Source organism: Silene latifolia, chromosome 2 (genome assembly GCF_048544455.1).
Source record: "Silene latifolia isolate original U9 population chromosome 2, ASM4854445v1, whole genome shotgun sequence".
NCBI lineage: Eukaryota > Viridiplantae > Streptophyta > Magnoliopsida > Caryophyllales > Caryophyllaceae > Silene > Silene latifolia.
The window spans coordinates 182,189,374-182,204,678 of record NC_133527.1 but is presented as its reverse complement, the minus strand read 5'-3'; the positions used below and the strand labels follow the sequence as shown (position 1 = coordinate 182,204,678).

Genomic DNA, 15,305 nt, shown 5'->3' with positions numbered 1-15,305 from the left:
AAAATTCTAAAAATTAAAGCTTTAGTGGGATTCGAACACTGGTATTCTCGTTCAGATAGTGAATAACTAACCATTCAATCACTCTGTTAGAACACACTTGGTTGATGATGCCAAGTTTCCTTCTTATTATTTGATTGTTTGTTCTTAGTTACAAATGCTTAATGATTGAAGCAATCAAATGGACTCTCAAGAAGGCTTAACATGATCAAGATGAAGCTAACATGAAGTCAAGACAATGATATGTCCCTAAGCCTTAGTCGAAAGTTGTAAGAGTAAGTGTAACATTCTCATTTAAGTCAAGTGGCTGCAAAACCATGCAACAATGCAGCATGTGGTTTCTGATACTACCGTATGGAGGAATTTTAACACGAAATATTTAAGTGTTGAAATTTTTACAAATTTCATTTCCACAAAGTTTTAACATTTAGATTATCAAAGTTTAAAAACAAATCTGAAAATTAAGTTCACAAATCTCCATTGTTAACACCTCTAGATTTGTGCATTTGCTTTTTACCAAAATGAAAAGGTTAAACTTTTTAAAGTTCTAAAGCTATAAAAGTTTTTTGCCAATTTGATAAAATGTCACATGTTGAGTGTTTTGGGAAGAGTGTTCCGATTTTCATTAAAGACTTGTGCTTTAAGTCTAAAACCTAACGTTTATCATCACTCAAAGGCTATCTATTTTATAATGGATTTAATTAACCTAAGTTGTACTTCTTAGATGATCAAATCCACTATAAATAGTGTGCCTTAGCATTATTTATCACTCTGAGGCGCAGCTATTCCTGCGTCTGTTCTTGAGTTGAGCTCTGGTTGTGAAGTCAGAACCGCGTGTAATTAATGTTATTTGGTATGTTTTACGATTGATTATCGATATTAAACTCAAGTGAAAGCGATTTAGCATATTAATTACATACTGATATCGTCATAAAAGCGATAAACACGAATTAAACGAATTAAAACGAGTTAAAAACGAATTAAATTTATTTACGATATCGGAAACACAAAAAGAACGAACTTTGAAAGAAATTGATAATCTAAAAATAAGCAATGGAAATATATACAAAAGACGAATTCCAGAGACTTTATATAGACAAATCGAGTCTCTAAAATCCGAATTTGATTTAGTGACGAAAACCCGCAAATATCGGTTTATAAGAGATTTAAGTCGAAAATAAAACGTTATTATTGAAAGGAGTGATCAAAACTTGGTTTATATACAAAGGAATGGAAGAAAATAAGGAAAATAAAATGGAAAGAACAAAACCACAGAAACCCGAGGAAGAAGAAGAAGAGCGAGGAAGCGGCGACCCTCGGAAGAGGCGCGGCAGTCTTTGCGACCCTTCGAAGAGGCGCATTTCTTCGCGCGTTTCTTCTCGACGTCTGGTAACTGTTGTTTCGTAAAAACAGTTTGTAATAAAGGTTTTTTACAATTGGTTTTAAATTTATTTTTGACGTGAATCTTACATTAATCGGTACAAAAATAAAAATACAATAAAAAAAAGATGGGATTTAACACCCTCAGACTTACATGTTTGACGAAACGAGATTAACTAAGTTAACGTTAGTGATTGCTCGACTCGAATGTATGTAGAAAGTGCCCTCGTTTGAGGATCCCATCCCCCTAAAACTAAAAGAATAAGAAAACACCAACTTTTTCCCGCTCAAATGCTCACACCTATAAATGGGCCTTTTTTTACATATTACTATGCTGGGCTTAGTGTACACTGTCAAATTATCTATAACATATACAAGTCCACTAAAATCTACTGTATAACATTAGTACGCTGTCAAATAATCCTAAATGGAGTAATATATCATAGAGGAATGTATATGCAGCAAATAAGTCCACCAATATCAATTAAAATATGCACTAAAAATATCCAAATTTTACATATCTTTGTAATAAAAATATACAGCAAAATTATTCCTAATTATACTACTCAATAAAATTTTACATATCTTTGTAAAAATACATTCCTAATTATACTAAATAAAATCTTTCAATATACCCCTAACAACCTCTCCATAGTTAAGATCTTTTGATGAATCAGAGATGGTAGCATAAACATGTCGTACAAAATATATTGAGATGGTAGCATATACTTATTTATGAATATTTTTTGCTGAAATTTTATTCTCTCCCAAAATACAAATTTCTATTGCTATATATCACTAACATTATAACGTACATTAGAACTTATAATAAGTACAACTCATTTATACAAATATCTTAAATGACCACTATATAAGCAAAACTCACAAATATCGTTCTTTAGCTCTCAAATACCGTGCTTTAGCACGGGATCTCAACTAGTATTTACTAAATGAATAGGTGAACTCACAAACTTTCCCTCCAAAAAGCATCTTTTTAAATAAGGAAGTTATTGATAATTTAAGTGTATTCACTAAATAAGGAAATTAATAATTACAATATATTTCATCATATAATTCTTTTCAGTAAAATTAATCTTTTTATCAAATTATATAATTTTACTAAACACTAAACTATAATATTTTAATTAAAGTATAAATAATATAAGACTATAAACTATTAAATTTTTTATTGATATTATTATTTGATAATGACTTGACTCATACTATTCATACTACGTATAAACAAAACTATAACTGGTTTTGATTACTTTCATAACACAAAAAAAGTTGAGAGAATTTATAAATTGGAATCATTAGCGTTCTGGTATAAAAAAATACTTTAAAAAAAATGTATTTCAGCACATTATTCAATCCTCTTGGATTAATTTTTGGTTTTAATTTATTTTTTGCTCGAAACAAAATATAATTACGAGAAAAATGAACAATTAATGAGATGCCACTATTATTTTACAGTTCAATTTTACTTAGTTTTTTTGAATAATTTTACAGTTCAATTTTTTTCCTCAAAATATAATAACGTGAAATATGAAAAATTAATAAACTGTTAGTTTATCATGATTAAGTAATACAAAAATAAAAAGTCTATAAATACCGCGCATTCATTTAGCGGGATTTAAACTAGTTTTAGATTAATTGATTGATTGATGTGTAGTGGTCAAATTGGCCGGTCATGCAACGTGACTGGTACTCAGAAAGATCTGAGCTTACGTGGTCGATTGATCAAGCACGTAGGCGTCGAAAGCTTAGAGCAAGGTCTAGAATGCAAAGAGAGAAGAGAAAGGCGGACACTCGCGTAAAAATATGGAGACCAGAGGTCTCTATTTATACTGAACAATGTGAAGAGTTTTGGAATGACTCAAACTTTGGAAAGAAATCACGGAAAAAATCTGTAAACAGCGAAAAAAAGCTGGAGAAGAGGCGCATCAGTTGATGCGATCCTTCCAAGAGGCGCAACACCTGCTGCGTCATTTCCCCAGAGGTTTCCTCCCGCGGAAGAAAGATTTTCGCGTTTCTATTATGGAATTGCGGTAGATCTATACTTCCTTATTCCTTAAAATATGATATACGAGATATATTTTACCAAAAGACATAGATTTAATTTATGGCATAAATATCCGGAATATTCTAGAGCATTCCGGCTCGACATTTTAAACGGTTTCTTAGAAAATGAAGCGGTTTTTGACCCGGACTCCAAATGAACTCTAATTACTGTCAAAACGACCGTATCGGCGCGTAGATGACGACCAAGGGGTAGACACAAGTGTTTGAGCCGCTATCACTTGACGATAAACTTACGAACTGTCATAAATCGTTTCGCGTACCAAACATGCGGCCCAATCATCACTGGGTGGTTGACGGAAGGTGTAGAAACGAGGTATCTACAAATATGATCCTTGATAATAGGATCAAGGGTGAGAGTATGAATATTATTCTCCGATTAATACTCCAAAGGGTCATGACTCGGGTTTTCACAAGGGCTTGAGTATTGCGGTTTGACAAGTTGAATAAGTATACTAGCTTAGCTAGTACTCTCATCTATGGCAAGCGATTAGGCAAGTGTGAAAATGTATAAAGTAAACCAGAATTATGATTTGTCCTATGTCATTTTCCTTCAGTTTTATAGGGATAATATATATATATATATATATATATATATATATATATATATATATGCAAATTGAATTATCAATGTAGAAGGTTATTTTCTACTAGTGGTAATGTATTTTACTTGGGTAAGTATCATGAGTATATGGACTTCCAAGAAGCGAATTTGCATTATGAGTTTGACATTGGAGTTGGTATGCGTAGTGTTAGCATATAGCCGGTTAAAAGGCTAGGTAGCTGAAGAAAATAATCTACGATGTTCCTGATATATGATTTATTTACACCTAATTTCCCTCTTTCTTTTATGCATTCCGACTCATATCGAGTCGGTTTCGTGTGCCTTTCCTTGCATTTTGTGCCCAATCCCCATACTTGTTATTTTGTGTATCCTTTTGCAGGAACCGAGTCGAGTATAGAGGAATTGGGGCAAGAAAGGGCATTCCAATGCCTTTACATGAAGAAGAGGTGAAAATGCTGAATGTTGTGTTCTGCCGGCAGACCGGCAGCCGGTCTGGCCACCGGCAGAACACGTCCCAAGCCTTGCCAAAGAAAATGAAGAAATGACCTGAGTATTGTGTTCTGCCGGCAGGCCGGCAGCCGGCCCACCGGTAGAACACAGCATCCTGAATTAAATTGAATTAGAAGAGAAAAAGAAGCTTGACATCGCTACCGGTTGGAGCACCGGTAGCCGGTCCACCGGCAAGACGCAACATCAAAAGAATTTGAAGACTCTGAAGGTAGTGTTCTGCCGTCAGGCCGGCAGCCGGTCCACCGGCAGAACACACTTGCCAGCTAAATTTCCAAAGTTGAAGTTATTTTGACCGCCCTGCCAGTAGGAGGACCGGCAGCCGGTCCACCGGCAGGACGCAGCAGCTGACGGATTTGGGATTTTCTTCTCTTTACTCGTCTTTTCTTCTAAATCTTGGGCAAGACTATAAATACCCCCTCCTTAAACCCTTTGTACACACAACCCTAGATCTCAGATTATTTCCTTTTCCAAGTTTAAAACTTTGCTAATCATTTTGTTAATCATTCCTTAATTAGACAAGTTCTTCAATTAAGTTAGCAATAGAAATTGGGTTGTAAGAAGATTGAAGGTTTCTCCTTCTTTGTTATTCTATCCTAATTCCTTCCTTGCTATTGAGTTGGTATTATTTCTTTCCCTATTTTCATTAGTTTACATTTGCTTTCCCTTTAAGTTTGTTTAATTGTTTTGTTAAATTTGCATCCTTGTTGTTTGATTGTTGTTGTTTTCACTCTTGTTCATATTTTCTTTGTTCATCCTTGTTATTTACACCCAAAGATTTTATCTTTGAGTTGATTGTGTTAAAGATTGTGTCTTTTAGTTTACTCATCCTCATTATTTAATTAAACCATCTTTCTTTATAACTATTGTTGGATTGTTGCATGTTTAGAAGTAGAATTCATCCTCTCACCATGTTTATGCTTAAAGACTCCATCTTTATTGTTTATCTTACCTTTAGTGACATGAGTGAGTAGTTACCCTTCTAGGGTTTAGGGGGAGTCTAAATAGGATTATTGGGCATGATAGGTTGATAGTTTTGAGTCTTTGGTCTAGGAAATTATCTTTCTTAGCATTGCATACAAGGTGTTTGACGAATTGTGTGAGTGAAAGCTTGTGCCTTTTGTCTTAGTAGCTTAATTCCTCCTTTGAATGAAAGTTTGTTGGTGGTCTTGTTGCATGTTTTGAAATAGTTGTTGCTCAATGAAAGTGGTAACCACCCCTTGGACAAACCCCTCGCCTTAGACTACTTTAATCGACTTGTCGCCCATAGTCCATTTAGATGACCCCGAAGACCCTAGTCCTTTAATCAATCGAATACATACTTCATAATACTTTGTTTAGTTGCATCAAGTAGGTAAATCAAAACCCTTACTCTTTATTTTCGACTAGACTTGACTTTTAATTAGGCTAAATAGAAACCCCCGCCGTCTTCGTGTTCGACCCCGATTTTAGACTAAATTGGGTTATTCTTGTTGGTGGTAAGTGTGTTGACCCTCACCGTTGAATTCTTACCCATCAAATGGCGCCGTTGCCGGGGATGGCGTTAGGTTATACTTAGTTTTGCTTAGAGTCTTTGCTTTAGTCTTTTCTCAATTGTTAGCTTGTTTTAGTAGTTGTGTGTTCTTTGTAGAGTGTGTGATTTCTTGCCTTCCCCTAGTGTGTAACAACACTAGGAGACTAACGATTTGTCAAGTGCATGCCTAGAAGGAACCACCAAGCTCTTCTCTTCAACTCCGACCCCAAAAGGCTTTTTAGAACCTTGAGGACAAGGACCCTTGAGAGAGTTAGGAATAATTCCCCTCAAGCAAACTTTGACCAACCCAATTCACACATACCACAAGATTTTGATACCACAACTACAATTCAACCAAATATCACAATTGAGACTTTAATCGAAAACCCTTTCCATAACTTACCTATTCCAAATAGCCCACCTAAATCACCACCACATCACATGCAAAATCCTCCACCACCACAAATGGCTCTTAGAGATCATAACCGGCCCAACTTTGGCACCTTGGCCCCAAACAACTTTGAAATGCATCCCGCCCAAGTCGGGTTAGTTGAGAAGGATTTGTTTGGGGGGCATATTGAAGAGGATGCCCATGCTCACCTCCGGAAGTTTAAGAGGAAAGTTTCAATGATGAAGAAGAATGGGGTGTCCGAAGACACCTTGAGAATGATGTTGTTTCCGTTTTCATTGACGGGCAAGGCGGACCGATGGTTGAACATTCACCCACCGGATACTTTCACTACTTGGGATGCCTTGGCTAAAGCATTCATGGCCAAATATTACCCTTCATCAAAGACCGCGATGCTCCATAATGAGATTCATACGTTTCAACAAGAGGACGAGGAGTCTTTGGGTGAAGCTTGGGACCGCTATCAAGACTTGATAGCAAGTTGCCCCCATCATGGAATACCGGAATGGTACATCACTCAAACATTCTTTCAAACTTTGCTACCAAGGACTAAGGAAATGGTAAATGCCTCCGCGGGGGGAGGATTTGATCATTTGAGTGATGAAGAAGGCATGACATTGATCAAGAAAATGGTAGATTCGGAAGCAAACTATGGGTCTAGAGGAAACATGCTAAGAAGGAATGGGAAGTTTCCTAAAGAAAACTCCTCCAACTCCGAGACAAATGCCAAGCTTGACTTGCTCACAAAACAATTTGAGAAGTTTCAAAGAAATCAAGTGAACCAAGCCGCGACCTTACATGGGCCACCCATGGAGGAAGTGGTTCAAGCTTCAAGTTGTGAGCTTTGTGGAGGGAGTGGTCATACTTATGACTTGTGTGCCAACAACTATACCGGTGGCTATGAAGAGAACATTCAAGATGTTAATGCTTTCCAAAGCTATAACAACAATCCTAGACCACCAAGGCCACCCTACAACAACCCCAATGTGTACAACCCAAATACCATCTTCTACCATCCCGGTTTGAGGAACCACCCCAACTTTAGCTACAAAAGTACCAATGTTCAAAACCCACAACACCTTCAACAACAAGCCCCAAACAATCCACCCGGTTTTGCTCAACCAAGAGGAATATTCCCCAACCCAAGAACTAATCCCCAAAACCAAAACTATGGCAACCAACAACAAGTGTACCAAGATTTTGGTGGAAACGAAAGCAACCAAGGATTTTACCAAGGAAATCAAGTGAATCAAGCAAATCAATGATTTGGACAAGGGTATGCTCAAGGGTCTCAAGAACAAGGTCAAGGATCAAACTTCAACAACAATGGTCCTAGAGCTAACTTCCAAGGGGGACAAGGCAACAACAATCAAGGTTCCAATGCTCGGTATGACTATGGGTTCCCTTTACCCATAGCCAACCAACCTTATCAAGAAGCCCAAGGTGAGATCTCTAAAGTTGAGCTTTTGAAGATGATAAAGAACATGCAACTTCAACATAGTCAAGAAATGACAAATTTTGCTAAGGCAACTCAACAAGAACAAGCAAACTTGAGGGCTATCTTCTTTAAGGACATGAGAGAAATGGAATCTAGGATGGCCTCTCATGCTATGGCTAACCCTCAACGCCCGCCCGGTGGTCTATTGGCCCAAGGACAAAGCTCCAAGGATGCCTCAAATAGCCACCATGCTCATGCGGTAGTGTTGAGGAGCGGTGTCGAGCTTGAGGACCCTTACAAAGATTTTGAGCATGAAGTTAAGGAAGATACCAAGGGGGATGAGTTGGAAATGAATGGTGAAGAGGAAAGCTCACCCATTGAACCATCGGGTAAAGCTAGTGAAGACAAGAAAGGGAAGAAAGTTTGCGAAGATTCGTCAAGAAGTGGAATTCAAGTGGATAGGGATGTTGATGGATATGTGGAATACCTCCCTTATGAGGAGAAAGTTATTGAAGAAGTACCTTTGCAACACTCTAAAAAGGTAACAAAGAATTCGGCTCCTCCAAAGGTATCTTCCAATTCTCAACTTGTTCCTAAAATACCTTACCCTTCAAGAGCCATAAAGAGTAGGGAAAACCTTAAGTATGCCAAGTTTTGTGATATGCTTGAGAAACTTGAGGTTACCCTACCCTTTACGGAGGTGATTATGAACATGCCAACCTACTCAAAATTTTTGAAAGATATTTTGACAAAGAAAAGAGTCTTGGGTGACCAAGAAATAGTGGCTATGGAAGAGGCATGTAGTGCTCATATCCTTAATAAAATGCCTCCTAAACTTGGTGACCCGGGAAGCTTTTCAATCCCATGTGTAGTTGGTGGTGTTCCTATATCAAGAGCTCTTTGTGATTTGGGAGTAAGTGTGAGTGTTATTCCTTTGAAAGTTGCAAAAAGGATTGGCATTCAAGCCCTTGCCCCCACCACTATGACTCTCCAATTGGTGGATAGGTCCGTCAAGCGCCCTATGGGGGTGCTTGAAGACGTACCCGTCAAAGTTGGAAAGCTTTTGATTCCCACCGATTTTGTTGTCCTCGATATTCCGGAGGATAGTCACACCCCCATCATCCTAGGTAGGCCATTTTTGGCTACCGGAGGAGTTCTCATAGATGTGAAGAATGGGCGGCTAACCTTCCAAATCGAGGGCAATAATGTCGAGTTTAACCTACCTAGTTTGATGAAAGGACCGAAGATGGAAAGGTTGAGCACAATTGAGTTGGTAGATGAAGTAGTACAAGAGGTAACCCGTGAAGAAGCGGAGATGGAAGAAGTTTTTCAAATCTCCTTGCATGATGAGGCCATGAAGGAGGACCATGAAGTTGATGAGGAACTATTGAAGAAAGTGGAGGGATTTCTCCCTCCAAAGGTACAACTCAAAACTCTTCCTCCCTCCCTCAAGTATTCTTTTCTTGATGAGGGAGAGGCTTTCCCGGTGATAATTAATGCTAACCTAAGTGAGCCCCAAGAAAAGAGGCTTTTGCAAATCTTGAAAAATCATAGAGGGGCACTTGGGTATAGCATTGACGACATCAAGGGCTTAAGTCCGAGTTTGTGCATGCACAAAATAGTTTTGGAAGAGGGGAGTAAACCCAAGGTTGACGGTCTTAGGCGGATTAACCCAAAGATGGCCGAAGTGGTAAAAAATGAAGTGTTGAAACTTTTAGAGGCCGGTATTATATACCAAATTACCGATAGTAAATGGGTTAGTCCGGTCCACGTGGTACCAAAGAAAGGGGGGGTACAAATGGTTGAACAAGAGTATGGAACCACCCTACCTACTAGACCCGTGACCGGGTGGCGAATGTGTATTGACTATCGCAAGCTCAATGCCGCCACCCTCAAAGACCACTTCCCGATTCCCTTCATTGACCAAATGCTAGAAAGGCTCGCGGGCCATGCATACTATTGCTTCTTAGACGGTTATTCCGGGTTTTTCCAAGTTCCCATCCACCCGGATGACCAAGAGAAGACGACCTTCACTTGCCCAATAGGAGTTTATGCCTACCGTAGGATGCCATTCGGGCTTTGTAATGCGCCCGGCACCTTTCAAAGGTGCATGATGGCAATCTTTTCGGACTTTCTAGAGAAAAGCATGGAAGTCTTCATGGACGACTTTAGTGTCCATGGAGACTCATTTGATCATGGTCTTGAAAACTTGACTAATGTGTTGAAGAGATGTGAGGAGCACAACCTCGTCCTTAATTGGGAAAAATGCCATTTTATGGTAGAGGAAGGGGTTGTACTCGGTCACATAGTCTCTAGTAGGGGTATTGAAGTTGATGGTGCTAAGGTTGCCGTTATAGAGAACTTGTCACCTCCTTCCAATGTTAAGGGAGTGAGAAGTTTTCTAGGCCACGCCGGATTCTATAGGCGTTTCATCAAAGATTTTTCAAAAATAGCAAAACCATTAACCTCATTACTCCTCAAAGATGCCCCCTTTGTGTTTAATGAATCTTGTCTTGAGGCTTTTCATAGGTTGAAGAACGCATTGGTGACGGCTCCCATAATCCGGGCACTGGATTGGAGCCTTCATTTCGAGATAATGTGTGATGCATCGGACTTCGCGGTTGGAGCGGTGCTTGGGTAAGTGGTGGATAGAAAGCATCATGTGATCTATTACACAAGCAAGACCCTTGACCCAACACAATGTGGCTATGCTACAACCGAAAAGGAGATGTTAGCTATTGTTCATGCCGTTGAAAAATTTCGGCAATACCTTGTTGGGTCTAAGGTGGTGGTTTACTCCGATCACACCGCCTTGAGACAATTAATGGTTAAGAAAGATGCAAAGCCCCGACTCTTGAGATGGGTCCTACTTCTCCAAGAATTTGATTTAGAGATTAAGGATAAGGCCGGATCGGAAAATGTTGTAGCCGATCACCTATCAAGATTGACCGTTGAAGATCATGGGATACAAGACAAGAGTGGACCCATCAATGAGTGGTTACGAGATGATGGACTCATGGAAGTTAGCATCAAATCCCCTTGGTTTGCGTATCTTGCCAATTACATTGTGAGTGAGTTCTTACCGGATGAAATGGAACCAAGGGAAAGGCGGAAGTTGAGGAATGACGCTAAGAGATACTTTTGGAATGACCCACACTTGTTACGTAAGTGTGGGGATGGAATGTTCCGGAGATGTGTTTCAAGAGAGGAGGGCTTGGAGATTGTCGACCGGGTTCACAATTCCACCTATGGGGGACACTTGGCCACCTCTAGAACCATTGCCAAGATCCTCCAAGGTGGATTTTATTGGCCCTCCATGTTTAAGGACATCCACTACTTGGTTAAATCTTGTGATGGTTGTCAAAGGGTTGGGAACATTGGAAAGAGGAGTGAAATGCCCTTGACTAACATATTGGAAATTGAGCTTTTTGATTGTTGGGGCATAGACTTCATGGGACCCTTTCCCAACTCTTGTGGAAACGGATACATCTTGGTCGCGGTGGATTACGTGTCCAAATGGATTGAGGCGGTAGCCGCCCCCACCAATGATAGCAAGGTTGTGATGAAGCTTTTCAAAGACACGATTTTCCCAAGGTTCGGAACACCAAGAGTAGTCATAAGTGATGGCGGATCTCATTTTCGCAAAAGTACTTTCAAAGCTCTACTTGAATCACATGGAGTGCGGCATAAAATCGCCCTTTGCTACCACCCTCAAACTAGTGGGCAAGTGGAGGTTTCTAACCGCTAAATTAAAGCCATTTTGGAGAAAGTCACAAACAAGAGCCGGAAGGATTGGTCACAAAAGCTCCCGGATGTCTTATGGGCATTGAGAACCGCCTACAAGACACCCCTTGGCACCACCCCCTATAAGCTTGTGTACGGGAAGGCTTGTCATTTGCCGGTTGAGCTAGAGCACAAAGCTTGGTGGGCTCTTAAGGAGATGAATTTTGACTTTGATGCCGCCGGAGAAGTGCGCTTTCTCCAAATGAATGAGCTTGAGGAATTGAGATTGGAGGCCTATGAGAGCTCTAAAATCTATAAAGATCAAACGAAGAAATGACATGATGGCAAGATCATGAAGAAAGAGATAAGTGTTGGAGACCTTGTTCTCCTTTTCAATTCCAAGATCAAGGTGTTCCCGGGCAAGCTCAAGTCAAGATGGTCGGGACCCTTTAAAGTGATGAAGATATTCCCCTATGGTGCCTTCGAGCTTTGGAGCGAGGAAGGAGGAACCTTTAGGGTCAATGGTCAAAGAATTACGTGCTACTATGACGGTGATAATAAAGGTCCGATTGAAGTGCTCTATCTCAGGGAACCCCTCCCCGAGGAGAGGGCAAATTGAAACTCTTGAAAGTGAATTGGTTTGGTGGAGTTCTACAAGAACCACTACTTGTATATAGCATGCATATTAGGTAGATAATGAGAGATTTGGAACCGTACTTTGTCAAACTTTGGATTGGTGACGGAGGTCACATTTGAAGAAAACAAGCATTATTTTCGTTGACCCGAAATCCCGACATGATGCGTCGGCGTAGATGTGGAAAACACGAATCCCGAGGTCAACGAAAAAGCTCGAATTCCGAGTTAAAGAAAATTGAGCAAGTTGAAGGAAAATAAGTGAAAAAGAGCTGAATGTAGGGCCCTGCCGGTAGGCCGGCAACCGGTGCCCCTACCGGCACCGAGGCCAAATTGTTTTGTTGAAAATTGAAGGAGTATTGTGTTCTGCCGGCAGGCCGGCAGCCGGTCCACCGGCAGGACACACATGAGTAAGCTGAAACACGAAGAATTGCTGATATAAGTGTGTTCTGCCGGCAGCCGGCCCACCGGCTGGACACACGTGAAGACTTGAAGAAAAATAGACATTTGGTGAAGATGAGTACTCTGCCGGTAGGCCGGCAGCCGGCTCACCGGCAGAACACTCATGGCAACATGTTAGGAAGTTTATTTTATGAGTGTAGTGGTGTTCTGCCGGTAGGCCGGCAGCCGGCTCACCGGCAGGACACACATGTCAAAGGGAAATTGGAAATGAGAGGAGCGTTCTAATGGTGGACCGGCAGCCGGTTCGTCCACCGGTAGCGAGGTCAAAATTTTCAAGAAAAAATCACGAAAATTGAAAAAAATGGGACTGTGCTCTGCCGGTGGACCGGCAGCCGGTTCGCATACCGGCAGAACACACCCAACAGACCCAAATTTAACCCGTGAAACCCTTATTTATTTCTTCATTTCCTAAATTCCTCCTTCATTCCTCTTTCATTCCTCCATCATTTTTCCCCTATTTCAACCCTAACTCCCTCAAATCTCAATCAAACTTCCCCCTACCTTCACCAATCTCCTCTAATCTTCACAATGTCGGGAAGAAGGACTAGAGCCGACATAGCAAGGGACCAAGCGGAGTTGATTGCTCGAGCCGCCAATGACACAAATTCCGACTCGGATTTCCCTACGGTTGAGTTTGCCACCCAAACTCAAAAGGGTAAGTTTATTTTATTCAAAAATCGTCCCCTAACCCCCACTAAGTTTCTTCATCATCCGTCCTTGTCGGCCCTTGGGTTACCTAGGGAAACGGAATCCGTTTTTGCCGGGGTAGGAATGAGGGGAATGTACTCAATGCATGAATATACTTACCCCCGTATCACTTGGGAATTTTTGAGTAGTTTGCGGATTACAAAGCACCGACAAACAAATTTGGTGGCTACCCTTAGTTTCCGCCTTATGAACCGGGAGCACAATATTACGTTGGGTCGGTTGGCTAGCATGTTTGGGTTGGAAAATGCCCCATCACATAACCCACCCGCTGATTTTCATTATTCCCGAGTGTGGCAAGCAATCTCCGGCCTAGAGGATAAAGTTGGAGTGAAGAGGGCCGCGATTAGTTGCCACAATCCCGTCATTCGGGTGTGGCATCGATTTATGGGTTGCACTGTTCTTGCGGTGGATGAGCCGTGGGTTTTCCGGACCAATGAACTTGAAATTTTGGAGTCCTACTTGTTTAAAAAACCCACCGCCTTCAAAATCAATGTGGCTCACCACCTTGCCATTCATTTGTCAAAGATTGCTAGTTCCCCGGGGCAAAAAGTCCCAATACATGTAGGTGGCATCATCACTCGCATTGCCCGTAACTTGGACCGTCCGGTAGACCTTTCTACCATGAATTGGATACCCGGGGACACTTATTTAACCAAGCATTACTTGAGCACCAAGCTTGGTTGGCTTAAGGTCAACCCCATCGATGATAAGGAGTATTGGCAAATCAATTACAAGAATTCTATCCGGCTTCCCAATGTCATGGCCATAAAAATTGAGAAGGACAAGGATTATTACCTCCTTGATATTGAAGAAGAACCACCCACCGACCAGCCTCCTCCTAATATTCCACGTGTATATACACGAGATCGTAGAATGGACACCCCTTCCACCCTCCAATACACCGTGCCTCAAACCCACCAACCCCCACCTTGGCAATTCCAACAAGGTGAGGGGTCCTCCTCGAGCCAACCTTCCTATCCTCCCTAACCACCTTCCCTCACCGAGTGGATGGAGAGGATGGATATTGCTACGGCCAAGGCCACTAGTGAGAGGGATATTTTGGGGCGGAAATTGGACCGCATATACTATGATCAAGCCACCGGTTCCTACCCGGTCTACGATGACTTTTGTAGACGGGACTACGTCCCCTTTGATGCCCCCACACCCTTCTTACTTTACTTGGCCCGATGGGAACTACCCTACGGACGGGAAGATGGTTCATGGAGGTCTCAACCTCCAACCGGACTACTTTGCCGCCCCGATTTTCCCCCCTAGGCCCGAGTTTTGACCGGAGGGGCAAGACGCCCATTGGGTGGAGGGTGTCCGACCCTACTTTGCTAGTGACGTAGGTGCTTCGGGGTCCGGTGGGGGCTTTATGGGAGGTGTCTCTACGGGAGGTGATGGCGGTGTGATAAATATGAGTGGAGACTTCACGGGAGGTCTCATGGGCGGCGGTAGTGGAGGTGACTTCACCTTCAACCCCGATGACTTGATTCATGGCTCCGAGTTTACTACCGGAGAAAATGATGATGATGATGATGATGAGATGGACTCCTAGTTCTGAGGGCCGAGTTGGTGGCCCAATTTCCTCCATTTTCAATCCAAAATGACAAGTATGATCCCTTCCCTTAATCCAAATTCTCTCATTCATGTTTAATTTTTCGCATGCATTTAGTTAGAAATTCATATAATTGCATTCATATAAGATTGCATTAGATTTCAAATTTGTAATATATTGTCACATTTAGTTATTGCATCCATATAGTATAGCTTGCATCGTATTTTAAATATTGCATATAGAGTAGATCATGCATTGCATTCTTAATTGAAAACCACTAAAAATTCGAAAAATCAAAAATCACCAAAAACATGTATTTCATTTGAAAAACAA

At 41.0% G+C, this 15,305-nt stretch overlaps 1 non-coding gene across 1 annotated transcript; it reads right to left on the bottom strand.

The window, feature by feature from the left end:
- Positions 1-6,842: 6,842 nt before the first annotated feature.
- LOC141644980 (small nucleolar RNA R71) lies at positions 6,843-6,949 on the bottom strand. The gene has a single exon (XR_012544578.1). It is a non-coding gene; the product is annotated as a small nucleolar RNA R71 (small nucleolar RNA).
- Positions 6,950-15,305: the final 8,356 nt, after the last annotated feature.